Source organism: Panthera onca, chromosome A3 (genome assembly GCF_046562875.1).
Source record: "Panthera onca isolate mPanOnc1 chromosome A3, mPanOnc1 haplotype 2, whole genome shotgun sequence".
Lineage (NCBI taxonomy): Eukaryota > Metazoa > Chordata > Mammalia > Carnivora > Felidae > Panthera > Panthera onca.
In genome coordinates, this window is record NC_138341.1 from 133827441 (window position 1) to 133843492 (window position 16052).

At 49.2% G+C, this 16052-nt stretch overlaps 2 long non-coding RNA genes across 2 annotated transcripts; both read right to left on the reverse strand.

Moving 5' to 3' along the window:
* Positions 1 to 1956: 1956 nt before the first annotated feature.
* On the reverse strand, positions 1957 to 5617 carry LOC132688080 (uncharacterized). The gene is made up of 4 exons (XR_009614403.2): positions 4940 to 5617; positions 4550 to 4615; positions 4169 to 4236; positions 1957 to 2328 (listed from the first exon to the last, which is right to left on the reverse strand). It is a non-coding gene; the product is annotated as an uncharacterized LOC132688080 (long non-coding RNA).
* A 5987-nt stretch (positions 5618 to 11604) lies between these two features.
* On the reverse strand, positions 11605 to 13404 carry LOC132688082 (uncharacterized). Its single transcript, XR_009614404.3, has 2 exons — positions 13161 to 13404; positions 11605 to 12384 (listed from the first exon to the last, which is right to left on the reverse strand). It is a non-coding gene; the product is annotated as an uncharacterized LOC132688082 (long non-coding RNA).
* Between the last annotated feature and the right edge of the window lie 2648 nt (positions 13405 to 16052).

Consider the following 16052-nt stretch of genomic DNA (forward strand, 5'->3'; position numbering starts at 1 on the left):
TCTGTAAACAGCCCTGAACGGCAGGCTTCAGGGAGCTCCCGGGCTGGTGAACAGATGGACGGTACTGGCGGGATGGCAGGTCTGGAGAGAACGCCAAAGCTCTGTGCCCTTTCCGCCATACCCCGCCCTAGACATCCTTGCCCTCTGGCTGTCTCAGAGTTGTGTCCTTCATGATAAACTAGTAATCTAGTAACCGCACGGGTTTCCTGAGTTCCTTGAGCCTTCTGGCAAATTACGGAAGGCAAAGAGTGGGTCATGGGAACCCCAGTTTATAGCTACTTGGTCAGAGATCCTGGATGCCCAGCATCTGAAGTGGGGAGGCAGACTTACAGGGCTGGGCCCTTAACCCGGGGCGGCGGGGGAGGGGTCTGCACTAATTCTGGGAGGGAGCGTCATAATTGAATTGGATCGTGGAGCACCCAACCGATGTCCAGGGGTTGGAGATTGGTTGGTGTGGGAACCCCCACACTCCCATATATCTGGTGTAAGTCGAGTGTAGTACTAGGAGAAAAAACTATGTTTTTAGTTTTTATTTTTTTCATTTTGGATGCTCTTCTCTTCCCCTCCTTTAAAAGTATTAAAGCCTTTAATTTAATAGAAGAACGAAATCTTTCAAAGGGTTTTGCAGTAAGGATGGCAACAGGGGTGAAAGCCAGCAGAGCAAAGAGAATGAAATTATACTCAGTGAGGCAAACTTGGCTCATCTTTGGTCCCCATTTTATTCGTGTGCAGCTAAAAAGACAGCTTTGCCCGAGTGGTGACCTAGAAATGTGGCTACTATCTTTTATTATTTTCTTTTTGCTGTTCAGGAGGTTAAGGTTTCTCCAAAGAGTATCTTCAGATAGCTCCTGCTTTGATCCAAAATGATTTTAATTAAAATAACCACAACAGGGACGCCTGGCTGGCCCAGTCGGTAGAGCATGGGACTCTTGATCTCAGGGTTGTGAGTTCGAGCCCCATGTTGGGTGTGGAACCTACGTAAGGTAAAATAAAATAAATTTTTTAAAATGTTTATGGGAATGCAAGCTGGTGCAGCCACTCTGGAAAACAGTATGGAGGTCCTCAAAGATTAAAAACAGAACTACCCTACGACCCAGCAATTGCACTACTAGGCCTTTATCCACGAGATACAGGGGTGCCGTTTCCAAGGGACACATGCACCCCCATGTTTATAGCAGCACGATCAACAGTAGCCAAAGTATGGAAAGAGCCCACATGTCCATCGATGGATGAATGGATAAAGAAGATGTGGTCTATATATACAATGGAGTATTACTCGGCGATCAAAAAGAATGAAATCTTGCCATTTGCAACTACGTGGCTGGAACTGGAGGGTATTATGCTAAGTGAAATGAGTCAGTCAGAGAAAGACAAAAATCCTATGACTTCACTCATATGAGGACTTTGAGAGACAAAACAGATGAACATAAGGGAAGGGAAACAAAAATAATATAAAAACAAGGAGGGGGACAAAACAGAAGAGACTCATAAATATGGAGAACAAAGTGATGGTTACAGGAGGGGTTGTGGGAGGGGGGATGGGCTAAATGGGGAAGGGGCACTAAGGAATCCACTCCTGAAATCATTGTTGCACTATATGCTAACTAACTTGGGTGTAAATTTTTAAAAAAATAAAAATTTAAATAAAGAAAGAAAAGAAAAATAAACAAATAAAAACGTTTATTTATGTTTGAAAGAGAGAGAGTGGAAGCAGGGGAGGGACAGAGAGAGAGGGAGACACAGAATCCAAAGCAGGCTCCAGGCTCTGAGCTGTCAGCACAGAGCCCGATGAAGATAAAGTAAAATAAAGTAAAGTAAAGTAAAATAAAAATAAAATAATATAAAATAAAAAATAAAAAATAATCATAACAACCAAAAAGAAAAAAAAAATAGAGCAACGGCTTGTGAAATTCTGCAGGAAGGAGAAAGAGGGTTAGGAGTGGAAATCCACTTGAAATGGAGACATTTGGTTTGAAGCAGAGTCTAAGGAGGCTCACCCTTTTTATTCAGATTATATGCTTATTTGGACTGCCTTGATATTGGGGTGCTGATGGCGATGGGGGGTGAGATGACCCCCAAATTGCAATGGCCAAACAGAACACAGCACTTCCATTTTCTGCGTACTTTGTGAATACGAGCCCATCTGAACCTTACAACAAGCCCGTAAGGTAGGTCCTTGCAACCCTCTGCAGATCCCACAGCGAGTAGGGTTCCTGCAACCGCGATGCCACCCTGCCTCCCTGCCTTGGGAGACGCTCAGGTTCTGGATTTGCGGCTCACTGCCGGGCAAGCCCGGGCGTTTATCTTCTTTGAGCCTTGGGTCCCCACCTGCAGAACAAGGGTGGTTCGGAGCTGTTGGGACGCACGTAGAGCAGCTGACCTCGGTGCCCACGGAGGGCAGTCGTGAGAGCTGTTCCCGACTTATGGTTCCAGCTGACTTACGCAGGCTTTGTGCCAGGACTCCCCTAGTGCTGCCCTCCGAGTGAGCCCGGTTGGGGACGAGGCTCCTTCGTGCCAGAGAGCAGCAGCCCGAGCCTCAGCCTGGGAGGACGCGATGAGCCATTCAGTAACTTCTCCCCTTGACGCTGCTCGACGTTAAGGGGGCACCTGGGTGGCTCAGTGGGTTAAGTGTCCCACTCTTGATTTTGACTCAGGGCGTGATCCTCCCGGTTCGTGGGTTCTAGGCCCTCTACACAGCACAGAGCCTGCTTGGGATCCTCTCTCTCCCTCTCCCTCTGCCCCTCCCCTGTGCACGCCCTCCCTCTCAAAATAAACTAAAAAAAAAAAAAAAAAAAAGCTCATCGACATTAAGGAATCTTCCTCTTTCTCTCCTCTTTCTTCCTTCCCACCTCCCCACTTCCCTCCCTTCCTTTTTCTTTACGCTAAGTCATGGACTCCTGAGTAGGTAAGGAAGCAGGAGGGGCGGCGTGAGGCTTGTGGGCTGCCCAGGATTAAGAGAAGATTAGGGCCCTGTGTCAATTACTCATCTCCGCTCTGCAGAGACAAGACCTGAGGTATTGCCGAAGAATTCCCTTGGTAACGACTTTCTCCGAGCCCTGTTTGGATCGCCTCGGGCTGGGTGGAGCTCCCCCTGCACGCAGGCTTCAGGCTTCAGGGGAAGGGAGCCCATGGCTGCCAACCCCGGTGCGGGGGAGCCAGGGCATTTGCATTGGGTTGGGTCTGCACTCCAGGGCCAGTTGCCTCAGACCTTGGAGACAAGCCGCATCCTGCCCAGAGACTCGCTCCCCGGTTCCAGCGCCCAGGGGTGTGGTCCTGTGGTCACCCCTCCTGCCCCTCCCTGTGTGTTCCCTTCCCTTGTCTCTCCTGGTTTATGGAGGAAACATACAAGCCGCTCTTACACAAGGCCAGTCGTTTGGCCCCGGGCCCGCCCTTTCCAACCCGCTCCAGGACTTCAAGCCTTTAATTCTCTCTCCACCTCGCCTCCTGACTTATCCATCCCTCCCTCTCCTACCGCCTCATCAGCCACGGAGCTGCTCCCACACTAACAAGGGCAGAAACCCTCTGACCTCCGTGCACCCGGCCAGCGTCCATCCACACTCCTCTGCTTCCCTTCAGAAGCGAGCTTGTCTACACCCACCGCCGCTGTTTCCTCAACTCCCACCCTTCTCCTGCCCACTTAGCCCCCCGAACTCGCCCCTGCCAGGGCCACCGGTCTCATGAATGCCTTCAGGTCCTCTGTCATGGGGCTTCTTAGGTGCATTTGACCCAGCCGACCGCGGTCTCCTTCCCGAAACTCCTTCCCTGCTTTCCTGCCTCCTCCCCTGCCTTCACCACTGCCTCCTCCCCTGCCGGCCCTCTCGATGCTGGCTTCTGCAGGGCCGGTCTCTGGTGGCTCTCCCCCGGGATCTAGGGGCTGGGGGTCCCGTCTTGCTGTCCCCTCACAACCGACTGCCCGCTGGACACCCTCCAGGGAACATCCCTGGGGCATCCCACGCTTCACGTGTCCAGAACGAAGCTTTCCGCTGTCTTCCGCTCGTTTCCACCCCAGGATTCCTCACCTGCAGGACAGGTGGCTGGGGCCGCATCCCTGGGGTCCTGCCCCGAAACCCTCCACCTCCAACTCCCATCCTGCTGTGCAGATGCCCCTCCGGTCCCACCTCTTCACCCCCACTTGGCTACCCTAGGCCAGGCCCCCAGCAGCTCCCACCTGTAGCCATGTCCTACGTGACTGCCAGCCTTGGCTTCTGAGCCTTCTGAGCTGCTGCTGAGATCTTTCTAGAACGAAAGTTGAATCAGGTCAGTCCTTTGCTTAAAACCATTTCATGCTCTTTACTGCTCCTAAGGTGAAGTCTGGCATCCTTAAGACTTTACACTGCCCCTCCCTGCCTCTCTCACCTTCAGGGCTGCCCCACTCCCCCCCACACCCCCCACCGCCAACCCCCGGGCAGGGCACCCTCCTTGTCCCAGATACGGGGACAGATGCTCAGGTCCTGGAATGTTCTTCCCTTCCAGGCCTTCGTACTTGCTGCTTCTTTCTTGGGTACCCTTCCCTACCCTGCCCTACTCCCCACGTCTGGTTAGCTCCTACTTATCCCTCTGTCCTTGTCTTGGCTTAGATGTCATTTCCTCCAGGAAGCCTTCTCTGACTCATCCTCTGAAAACAAAACAAAATCCAATCAGGCTAAAAAACTGAGTCATAATCTCCTCTCTTCCCTCAGGAGAGATCAAGAAAGCCGGGTTTGCATAAACAAACACACCATTTTTACATTTTTACTTGACTTCTTTGTTACAGCTTAGTGGAAAGGAGTAAGGATCGCATCTAAATATAAATAATTACATAGCACTAGAAACACACAAAAGTCTACTGATACGTGACTAATGTGATCAGCTGATTGTGACAGGTCATCAATAAATGAAATACTCAAAGCAGAGACTTGATTAATGAAATTATACTTTGCTCACATAAAAAGATGCTTACCTGGGTTTTATAGAAACCAGGTTTTTCCTTTTTCCCCGACGGGTGGTCTTTTGTTCCAATGACGTGTTATAGAATTGGTTTCTGCCTTTCGCATATGAAATCACACTAACGCCACCTTCTGGAATTTTCAATACATCCTTGGCTAATTCTGTTGCCTTTACATTATTATTACCATTATTGATACTTGGGATGCCTCGAGGTGTCTAATGAAATAGGAGGCTGGCTGTGGCAATTTTCGATGCCCTGTGGCATCACTATTACTTGAACTGCAAGCGTTTGGCACTTAGCAGAGGCTGGATCAATACTGATGAACTGATGAACAATGGAACGATCGAGCGAACGAACGAGGGAATGAATGAAATGACTCCCAAATAGGAGTTGCAGGCTTTACGTTATCGACCTCCAGCCAATTCCAGCAGCACAAACAGACCAGGTGTGGCACCCACTCTCCGAGCCGTGGGGCCATCGAGTGACAGGAAGCAGGGTTCCTGGAGCGACCACAGCCCCTTCTCCGAAGGTGTCGGTTGAGCTGGCTGAGAAAGTGTCGGAGGAGGGACAAGGGGCCGGGTCTTACCTGAACTTATGAATTTTACTCTCAGTATGGTGAGAAGCCCCTTGGAAATTAAACATACCACCTGATCTGATTTCCTTCTTTTTTGTTGGTTGCAAGCCTCTGGAAAGCCGGATCCAGGCCCGGAGACAGAAAGTAAATGATCAGCTGAGAGTGTCACACACATTTGTGATACCGGATAACCCACCCGCTTCCACCAGTAATGGCAATGCCTTGAGTCAGCTTGCCATCTTGTGGTCAAACCTAGGGACCACACACTTCCCATCCTGCACTCCAGGGCCCCTGGAATGGAGGAGTCAGGATTTGGACCCCGGTCCGCGGCCCCACCGGAGTCTGGGGTCTAAAGGTCTATGTTCAAGTCTTGGTTTTACCATCCCCAGACATATAACCAAAGAGGATTCAGGTTCCTTTTTTTTCCCCCCCAATGTTTAATTGGAGAGGGGGCAGAGAGAGAGAGAGAGAGGAAGAGAGAATCCCAAGCAGGCTCCATGCTATCAGAGCACAGCTTGACACAGGGCTCAAACTCACAAACGGTGAGATCGTGACCTGAGCCGAAACCGAGAGTCGGTTGCTTGACTGACTGAGCCGCCCAGGCCCCACTCAGGTTTCTTATCTGAATTGTGGGAACTGCCACCCTCTCTTGTCTCCCTGTAAAGACCCAGTGAGAAATAGATTCTTGTTATCAGAGGCTTTTATAAGCTCTCCTGGTTTGGTAGCTGGATATGGTTTTTCTGAGGATGAAATTCCAGCATCTTTCTTCAGTGTTACCTTAAAACGAGAAAGTAAGATGCCTCCGTGGTTTGGATGTTTTGCACCGGAAGGGTCTTGGGGGGCATTAGGGTGACCTTATTTTAGAGACGAAGGAAGAAACAGCCTCACGAAGAGAGGGAAGCAGAAGTCAAGACTTTTCAAGGCTGCCGCCACTTCAGGATGTGGGTTTGCTGCTCCGCTGGCTTCAGGCAAGTTCGCTGGGCGGGGACAGAAGGCCCCAGGTGGGCACCCAGAATGGGGTTCGGAAACCAGGCCGGAGAGGACAGACATCATGGAGATCGTGGCCCTTCGGGGGCCGAGTCCGTCTTTGGGCCGTGGAAGAGGCGTCCGGAGAACCTGCAAGCGTGAGCGGGGCTCCTGGCTCCCAGCTGTGCAGAATTTCTGGCATTTAGGGAAAACTCCTGCCCCACACTGGTCACTTTGCATCATGTTACAGAAGAGGAAAGTGAGACGCGGCTGGAGGCAGGGGCAGCCCAGGGCACTCTGTGGTTTCAGTGGCTTCTCCATCCCAGCAAACTGTGTGGCTGCCGTTGTGACCCTTTGTCTAATTCTGACCCTTTTTCTTAGAGGGCTCGTGGCACAAGGCACTCTATAAACACTTTTCGAATGTTTATTTTTATTTTTGAGAGAGAGAGACACAGCACGAGCAGGGGAGGAGCAGAGAGAGGAGGGGGCACAGAATCCAAAGCAGGCTCCAGACTCCGAGACATCAGCACAGAGCCTGATGCGGGGCTCAAACCCAAGAACCAGGAGATCATGACCTGAGCCCAAGTCAGGTGCTCAACCAACTGAGCCACCCAGGCACCCCAAACAAGGCACCTTATAACCTTATTATCCTGTTAAACCTTCCCAGCAGCCTTGCGAATAGGTTTATTCCCATTTTACCGATGAGGAAGCCGAGGCTCAGGGAAATGTCGTGAGGTGCACAAGACTAGTGAGTGGTGGGTCCAGAAAGGAACCCTTCTCTGCCTAACTCTAGAAACTGGGTTCATGTTCACTAAAGTGTACAGCGAAGAAGAGGCTTTGAGCTCTTTGGGGGTGGGTATAAAGAGCTGATGAGGAGGGACGTGTTGTCTCACAGGTTATTGAGATCTTCTCTTCTCACTCATCACTTCTTGAGAAAGGAAATTACAAAATGGGGGGCATGACGCTCCTGCCTCAGTGCCTTGATGCAAACCCAGTGCCCAAATAAAGACATTTCCTCCACTCATCCAACCCAGCTCCCACCTGCTTTAGGAACCCCGTGAAGGAAGCCTCCAAAATTAAGAAGGTATGAAGCGTGAATGCCTCCGGGGATTTCTTCCTACCCCCTGAACAGTATACCCTTGGGAAAAGGAGTAGGGGCATCCCTCGCTGGAAATACCCCAGTTCCCTGAGGGATGATGGCAGCCCCATCACTAATGGAGAACACAAATCTGCCCTGGGAGTCCTGGGAGAGCCTGGGGAGGGAGCGGGGGACGGGGGCAGAGGCCATCTGAGGCTCTTTGGGCCGGAACCCCCAACACAGGCAGGTCCCAAACCACACACTGGCCTTCCCGAGCGTTTGGCTGCTGGGCTACTCCATGTCACGGCCTATGCCTAATGTCATCCTCAACCCTGTGGATGGGAAAGTCCCTGTTTGACTCTGCCATTGTCTTTGTGTGTCCTCGGAAGTATTTCTGACCACGCCCGAAGATCAGTAACTTCAGGCATCCTTTCGAAGAGAGCAGACTGCACGTGGGAGAAAGGTTTTCAGTGGCTGAATATGTGATGGATGATGAACTTGAATGCTTCCTTCCTGGTCCCCGTGGTCTCCAGGTTCCTTGGAACCAGGAGGCATCTTTTCTGTCCCCCCAGCACCTCGTGTCCACCTTAGACCATGTCGATCTCTGCGGGGCCAGTTAAAGGTCTTCGTAGGGCCCAGGCATTGACGCTTCAGTTACTGCCACACCGCAGAGTAGAAGGCATGTTGAAATGCACCTGCTGCACACGTTTAAAACATTTTCCTTGGTGCAAATGAGAAAAGAAATGGATCCCTGAGTTTTGCTAGGACACATTGTTCACTTTGTCTTTGGGTTTCAAATTTATTATGTTTATATGGAACACTGTATAAAAAAACCCCCAAACCTCCTGTACGCTTGGCAATGTGACGAGAAACCTCTAAATAATTCACGAGTTAAAAAGGAAATCATAGGGGCACCTGAGTGGCTCAGTTGGTTAAGCATCCAGCTTTGGCTCAGGTCATGATCTCACAGTTCATGGGTTTGAGCCCCGCATCAGGCTCTGTGCTGACAGCTCGGAGCCTGAAGCCTGCTTCGGATTCTGTGTCTCCCTCTCCCTCTGCCCCTCCCCCCCTCACGGTCTGTCTCTCTCTCTCTCACTCAAAAATAAACATTAAAAAAAAAAAAAGGAAATCATAATGTCAATGAGAAAATATTACAACTGAACAACAATGAAAACCCGCCTCCTTATCCTGGTGGGTGCAGCTAAGTCCCTATGCGGGGGGTAGATGCCCTTAAATGCACATTAATGAGCTAGATTTCTATTCAACAAATCAGAGGAAGAATATCAGAGTAAACCCAAAGAAAATGGGAAGAAGAGAATGAAAAAATAATAAAAATTAATTAGAATCAATTCTGAGTATCAACAAACCAAAAGTTGACTCTCCAAAAATAAAAACAAATAGATAGGGGCACCCGGGTGGCTCAGTTTATTAAGCATCCGAATCTTGATGTTGGCTCAGGTCATGATCCCGGGGTTGTGGGATTGAGCCCCACATTGGGCTCTGCACTGAGCATGGAGCCTGCTTAAAATTCTCTCTCTCTCTCTCTCTGTTCCTCTCCCCAGCTCACGCACTTTGTCTCTCTCAAAATAAATAAATAAACTTAAAAAAAAACACAAATAGATAAAACTTCAATGATATCATTTATTGTTTAAAAGAAAATAGATATTTGCAAATGACATATCCGATAAAGGGTTAGTTTCCAAAATACATAAAGAACTTATCAAACTCAACAGTCAAAAAACAAATAATCCAATGAAGAAATGGGCAAAAGACATGAATAGACACTTCTCCAAAGAAGACATCCAGATGGCCAACCAACACATGAAGAAATGCTCAACATCACTCATCATCGGGGAAATACAAATCAAAACCACAATGAGATAGCACCTCACACCTGTCAGAATGACTCACATTAACAACTCAGGCAACAACAGATGTTGGCGAGGATGCGGAGAGAGAGGATCTCTTTTGCATTGTTGATGGCAATGCAAGCTGGTGCAGCCACTCTGGAAAACAGTATGGAGGTTCCTCAAAAAATTAAAAACAGAACTACCCTACGGTCCAGCAATTGCACTACTAGGCGTTTATCCACAAGATACAGGGGTGCTGTTTCGAAGGGACACATGCACCCCCATGTTTATAGCAGCACTATCAACAATAGCCCAAAGTATGGAAAGAGCCCAAATGTCCACCGATGGATGAATGGACAAAGAAGATGTGGTATATATACAATGGAGTATTACTTGGCAATCAAAAAGAATGAAATCTTGCCATTTGCAACTGCGTGGATGGAACTGGAGGGTATTATGCTAAGTGAAATGAGTCAGTTAGGGAAAGACAAATATATGACTTCACTCATAGGAGGACTTTAAGACACAGAACAGATGAACGTAAGGGAAGGAAAGCAAAAATAATATAAAAGCAGGGAGGGGGGACAAAACAGAAGAGACTGTTAAATATGGAGAACAAACTGAAGGTTACTGGAGGGGTTGTGGGAGAGGGGATGGGCTAAATGGGTCAGGGGCACTAAGGAATCTACTCCTGAAATCATTGTTGCACTAGATGCTAACTAATTTGGATGTCAATTAAAAAAAAATTAAATTTAAAAAAATTAAATAAAAAGGAAATAGAAATTTTAGGAATGAAAAAAGGAGCAGTACAGATACTCTAGGGGTTAAAAATAAGAGAACACTGTGAGTCAGACTGATACCAACATATGTGAAAACTTAGGGGAAATAGACAATTTTCTGGGAAAATAGAACCTTCTGGAATCACCTAAGAGGACTACAATAAACCTGTATCCATTACATTACTGTGTCCATTACATTATCCGTTACTGTATCCACTTGTGCCAGTAGCTTAACATCCAGCCAGTGGAGACTGCACAGGACCCCAATGATTTCCAGAGAAAGTTCTACCAAACCCAAGATAATCCTTGTATGGCTCCAGAAGATTAAAAAAATGAAAGAAAACTGCCCATCTCTTTTGCTGAGGCTAGATTTACCTGGATGTGACACCAGAGAAGAAACTATAAGAAATAAAAACTATGTCCAATAGATTCAAAAATCCTACATAAAGTGTCATTACGTCAACTGGAACTAAGGGTGTAGAACATAGGAGAAAATGGGTGGAGACCTCCTGCAGATGCCTTGGAACAGGGTGGGGAGGCAGCCCAGCAGGGGGTGGTGTCCACTTAAGGAGGGTGCCTGAGAGTCAGGGCCAGTGGTTCAGGAGATTCACTGCACAACAGGGGATTGGGAAAATAAATGAATACACTGAGAACCAGGGGATCCATGTTTCTTACTATTAAGGAAAAGAGGTCCAAAACGGAAGAAAGGAATTGCTACAAAGAATCCCATGGAACTAACTTAGAATTGGAAAAGGATTAGAGTGCCTGGGTGGCTCAGTCAGTCGGGCGTCTGGCTCTTGATTCTGGCTCAGTCACGATCTCATGGTTGGTGGGTTCGAGCCCCGTGTGGGGCTCTGTGCTGACAGCTCAGAGCCTGGAGCCTGCTTCGGATTCTGGATCTCCCTCTCTCTCTACCCCTCCTCCTCCCTTGCTCATGCTCTGTCTCTGTGTTTCTCTCAAAAATAAACATTTTTTAAAGATTAAAAAAAAAAACAAAAATAAAATAATAAAATAAAATAAAATAAGTTGCAGGGCTCCTTCTGGAAGCTTTAGGGGAAGACCCATTTCTGTGCCTTTTCCAGCTTCTGGATGCTGCTTGCATCCTTGGCACAGGGTCCCTGCCTCCACCTTTAAAGTTACCAGCCTCTGTTTCCATCACACCTGACTCTGACTCTGATCTCCTCCTGTAAGGATTCTTGTGATGACACCAGGCCCACCCTGGGTAATCCGGGATGATCTCCCCATCTCAAAATCCTTAATGTAATCACGTCTGCAAAGTGTCTTTATTCAAGGTTCCAGGGGTTTGGATGTGAATGTTTTTGGGGGGGGAGCAGGATCACGTCTACCACATTTAGTGATTTATATTGAGTGAAATAACAAGAAACATTTTCAAATGCTTTCCTAGACTTTGATTCCACCAGAAAAACCTGTTGATCAAGCAAAACTGGGTTTATTAGACCTCCTGCAGTAAAGGACAACACTGGCTTCCACAGAGTCTCAAATTAGGAAAATTAGGGATGGTATTTATAGGGTTTTAGGGCCCTGGCTGGGGGATTTTGAAGTGGGTCTTGCACAGCAAGGAACAGGTGGGGACTGGGCAGAGTTTCTGACATAAGAGCATTGGAATGGTGGGCCAGGGAGGTGGGGTTTGGAAGTGAGAGCTGAGGCATCATCTTATCTCCCAGGAGCAGGCATTTCCTGGAACAAGCAGTGTGGTGACTTTTGCCTGATCCCAGGATTGCTTAACCAAAGGATCACGGTGGCTGCAATTCTCACTATTTACGCTATAATAATAGTTCTTATTTTTTGAAGCACCTCCTGCAGGCCAGACAGCTCAATTACCTTTCAGCAACTAAACAACCCTAAAGGCAAGCATTTCAGCCTCATGTCGGTATAGTAATTCCCTCCTTGGATTCCGGGAGTCAAAGGCTCCGGCATAAAACTCGTGGCTCGTCCACCCACTTTCCAGGGGGGATATGGACAGGTGAATTCTCTGGGCCAGGCTCCATTTCTTCATCTGTAAAATCGGGATGGTACTTCCTGCTCCGAGGATGAAGGCATGTATCCAGGGGCTCTGGCTGGGTGCACAGCGTGGGTCCGCATGAATGGGGGGGCCACGCACCCCGTCTGCCTGCAGGAGACCTGGTTCACGCCTACCCTTCTGGCTTCATTATCAATAGTGCCTTGGTATGATTCTCAAAAGTGTTCTTCTGTAGATGATAAATTATACGGGCACAGGTCAGTACAGTGAAGCTATGGTCATTATTTCTACTCTGTAGGTGACAAGCGGTAGGGGCAGAGAGGTCCGGTGCCCTGCTTCCAGATCTGAGGGGGCAGAATTTGCCCAAGTAAAGGTGCATTTGTAGGTCAAGTGCCATTCTTGCTGGGAGTGATGGGTCCCCCCCCTCCCCCACGCCACACTTTGTGACTACATATTTGTGTGATTTTTATATTAAATCCATGTTTCCTATTCGATCAGGAGCCCCGCACGAGTGCGAAAACTGTGTCATCCTGACAGTACAGGGTGCCCAGGACAGCTCTTGTCCTCCCCAGATGCTTGTCATTTGCATGCAAACGTTCAGCCTGCTGCCCGGTAAGTGTTCAAAAGAAAGGGTGTAACTTAACAGGGGCAGCTCTCCCCTTAGAGACAGACCCAGCTTCAGAGGTGCCGCCCCAAAAGTTCTGGGAGGGTCCACCACCCCGGCCCGGAAAGTCCACAGTAGACAAGAGCTGTCCCATCACCCACCAGCCGCCTCCCAGTGAGCACCCGGGAGTTGGCGAGTACCCAGCGTTGCTCGTTCGTCGCTGCGACCATCCTCCACCCGACGGGGCTCTGATAACCATCCACCCTCCACAGTCGGGTAGACACAGGAAGCAGGAGAAAAGCGCCCACACGCTGGGCTCTCTCGGGCGCGGTGTATGTGCCGGGCTGGGGCCTGACCCCAGTGTCCCCAGCAAACAGGATTTTTTCCTGTAATTACCATACCTTAGGCTTGGCCCTCACAAAGTTATCGCCGTGCAATCAGACGGGAGGTTTGGGCTCTGATAAAACAGTGTCTCTCTCCTTAATAGTAACAGACGTTAAGGAATGCTTAATGCCTGGTCTTCCTTTGACTCCCAGGAGGAAATTAACCCGCATACGTATGCATTTATTTAGGCTAAGATAATAGACGGCTCTGGTATTGCAACTTCAACCACCGCGCAGAGTTTTTAAACAGTCTAAACTCTGAGCAGACCCCGTGACTCGGCAGTTTCCGTCCCCGACGGTCCGCGGCAGAAACGCTCCGGACCGGCAGGTGTGCGCGAGGGCGCCCCTTTTATCTTTTATTTGTAATAACAGGAAAAACTGGAAGAACCTCAGGTCCCTTAAGGGGGGAAGGGGCTAATGACCGAACATCAGGGTATATGCACACAATGGAGGGCCTCCCCGGGGCCAAAAATAAGGAGGCCCAGGGAAGACGACGTCCCGGGCCGAGCGCAGAGAACAAAGCGAGCGTTGGCGCATTGATATTCATGGAACTGCCCCGACGAGGGCCTAGAAATGCAAATTCGCTGAATCTGTTACCTCCTCGGCAGTAACAAAAAAGATTGTATTCAGGTACGACTCGGTCACTTGAAAAACACACAGCATTGAAACGAACGGGAAGGTGGCAACCTTAAATGGGGGGGGGTGGGGGCGCTTAGCTCGGCAGCCTTCCATCCGGGGTAAATGCGGGTGTAACCAACTCGGGAGCTTCCCGGGTTCAGTTAGATGGTTTTTTGGTTTGGTTGTTGCTGTTGTTGTCGCTGTTGTTGTTTTTCCAGGGCTAGGCGGCTGCAGAAGGAAATTAAAATTACGATAAAAATTTCACCCAGGGGCGCCTGGGTGGCTCAGTCGGTTAGGCGTCGACTTCAGCTCAGGTCATGATTTCACGGTTTGTAGGTTCCAGCCCCATGTAGGGTTTTGTGCTGACAGCTCGGAGCCTGGAGCCTGCTACTGATTCCGTCTCCCTCTCTCTCTGCCCCTTCCCTACTAGCTCTCTCTCTCTCTCAAAAATAAATAAACATTAAAAAAAAAAAAAAAAAAAAAATATATATATATATATATATATATATATATATATATTAACACCCGTAATAACTAACACCGTGAGCCTGAATCACATGCCTTTGCAGCTCAATTGCCACTTGGTGAAATCTAGGCACCCAGCATTCCTCTTTCCGTGGTCCACTTGTATTTCCCAGCTTTTCCTTAAGGCCAAAATAAAACTGGGAAGCTGTGGGCAGTGGGCAAAGCCCTGGAAGGTATTTGAATGAGATTCTCCCCAGGGGCTGTCAGCCAGTTCTGGATTTTTCCACTTGAACAGAATTGTTTTTCAAGATCTGACCATTGCTAGAAGGGTGGTTTCTCCCTTGCCCTTGTATGAATAAGTATGGAGTGCGTGACTGTTCCCGGGACTAAGGTGATCCCTAAGGACACAGTAGTGAACCACTTAACAGATCCCCTCCCCGCCCCCCAGGGGCTCTTATGCTGCCGTGGAGGCCAGTGGGCGTGGGTGTTGACAGTGACCCAACAGGCAATAAGAACGTGACAAATAAAAGAAATACTGCAAATTGTAATAACTCAAATGCCTCCTGGGAGGCCCTCGAAACTCTCCTGTTGAAATGCCAGCCCATGACTGTCCCTGCCCCTCTCACCTGCCTATCCTTCTCCTGGGTTCTTGGCAGGTTCTGACACTATGTATCCGACTCTTTACTTACTGGGTTCATTCAGCCAAACAGAGGCTCCACAGGACAGGATTTTTAGTCCGTTCTGTTCACTGCTGAATCCCCAATGCCTGGAACAGCACTGGGCACGTAGGACGTGCTCCATAAATATTTGTGGAATGAGTGCATGCAGAAGGGACAACTCGGGGCAGAGATAGGGAATCACAGGGTGAGGGACCTCGTGGACCCGGGCGGCTGGGGAAGGCCAGGTTGAGAAGGTGACAGATATGACTCAACGCCACTCTGAGAGTTAGTCAGGCCTTCTCCAGGGCCAGGGCCCCAGAAACGTGGGCTCCGAGCTCCCCACAAACTGACTCCCTCTTTAAGGTCACGGCTTCCCCTCTGGATGCTCCCCAAGGGCTTTGCAGACATTGCCTTTCACGTCTCCCTCGCCCAAACCCCAAGAGCTTGCGAATGTCATTTCCTTTCTAGATGTGTGGAAACCGAGGCATGGAGACTTTAGCTAAGTTGCCAGTGAGGGCCGAAAATGGGGTTTGAATCCCTGCACACTCGATCGGTTCTGGGTATCATGGGGGCCAATTTCCCGGGTCCATGCAGACTTTTGCTGGCTTGGACCCCCACCAAGTCCCCTGGCCTGCGGTCCCTGAGTACAAGTGGACTGGATGAAGGAGGAAGAGATGTGGCGTTCAGACTGGGAGACAGCTGTCCAAGAGGCCCTCTTCTCCAGTGAAGGAGTCAGAACCACCTAGAAGTTCCACGAAATTGCTGGCTGGTGCCCCAGCTAACCTCTTCCTCCCTAATCCTGCTGTAAACCCTAACCCAGAGCTCCTGGAGAAGGGATTACACAGGCAGTGGGAAACTATGCACCCTTTATGTGTTGTTTCAACCTTGTGTACTACAAACATATGTCTTTTTTTTTTAATTATTTTTTCTTTAATGTTTATTTATTTTTGAGAGACAGAGTGCGAGCAGGGGAGGGGCAGAGAGAGAGGGAGACACAGAATCCAAAGCAGGCTCCAGGCTCCGAGCTGTCAGCACAGAGCCCGTTGTGGGGCTTGAACTCTCAAACTGCGAGATCATGCCCTGAGCCGAAGTCAGACGCTCGACCAGCTGAGCCACCCAGGCGCCCCTGAGCATATGTCCTTTTGGTAATAATACCGATCATTCCAGT